Raw genomic sequence first — 1,391 nt, forward strand, 5'->3', positions numbered from 1 at the left:
CCATCGTTTCGTACCGGCCGGGCGGCCGGCGGGTTAACCCTTTCCCCCAGGCGCTGCCGCCCCGGGTTTTCCTCCCGAGCGAGCAGCAGCTTTGAATGCCTCGCCGCCTCACCGCAAACTGGTAAAAGTGCCTCTTTAATGGTACGTGGCTCGCTGAAATAAGACACCCAGCCCACCGGCACGGTAAACCCCTCGTCGGCTTGTCGGGCTGGCGTTTAAAGGATCTGTTTGGGACGAGCAAATCCCTGGAGCCCACCGGCTCAGCGCGTACCATTTCATCTCCAACCACCCGTTAATATCTTTCTGTTTCAAGATCTTTGGGTTTGGTGTATTTTTTTGTCCCCATCCAATCCTCAGCAACACAGTTTTACCCGGCGGCAGAAGCCAGGGCTGCACAGGGCGGGCAGCGAGCAGGGCATCGCGTCCGGGCTGCGGTGCAGATCTGCGCTGCAAAATCCAAAACCGAGCCCCCACCCGGCTCTAAGCGTTCGACTCCGCACGTTTCTGAACTTTTATTTATTTTTCGGCTTCCTTCCAGGGCTCCGCCGAGCCGGGAGATAGATGGGCTGGTTTGCACCCTCCCAGGTGTAACGTTTTCTGGTTCAGGGGACGCTTTTTGAAAGACGCCTGAGGCCGCTTAGCGACATCCCCTACTTCTCAGAGAGCCCCAAAAGCAACCCTAGCGCCCGTCCGGAGCCGCCGCCGGTGCCCTCGGTCCCCACCTGCCCCTCGCTTATCTACAGCCAATATTTTTATCCTGCCCCAGGAGGGATCCTGCTCGCCTCCGGCTCTGGGGAGGCCTCCCCCGGCACCGGGCGGGCACCGGGCCGCCCCCGCTTTTCCCCGGGAGCAGTGCGAGGAGGCCGGCTGCTTCGTTTATTTATTTATCTATTTATCTATTTGCTTGTTAAACCCACCAGCCCGGTTTCTGAAAGACTCATGCATGGCGATGTCTCCTGCAACATCTTTTCTCTAAAGTCCCCTTTTAAAAAGGAGGGGGGGGGGTAGGTGGCACATTATTGCTTCTTCTATTTTTGGGTTTGGGGTTGTGTTTTTTTTTAACATCAGAAGGCTCGTCCTTTCGTCAAAGTGTTTTGCAGGGCAAGAGACTGCCGGCGGTGAGGCTGGGAGAAGGCTTGCTGCTGGTTTCCACTGGAGCGGTATGAGGCTGTCCACGGGGTTAGAGCAAAGCTGGAAGCCAGGGGAAGCAGGGATCCCTGTCAGAACAGGCAGTGGGATCTTTCATGCTCGATTTGAAAAAAAGCAATGGCAAGTGGGCTTAAGTACTTCTGTACAGCTGTTTTTCTTTGGATTCCAATTGCCGTGGGCAAAAGTATCACTTTAGTATTTGGTTTGTATTGACCCACATACTTATATTCTCATGCTTTTAT

Source organism: Egretta garzetta, unplaced genomic scaffold (assembly GCF_000687185.1).
Source record: "Egretta garzetta isolate BGI_Z169 unplaced genomic scaffold, ASM68718v1 scaffold32, whole genome shotgun sequence".
In the NCBI taxonomy this organism is placed as follows: Eukaryota; Metazoa; Chordata; class Aves; order Pelecaniformes; family Ardeidae; genus Egretta; species Egretta garzetta.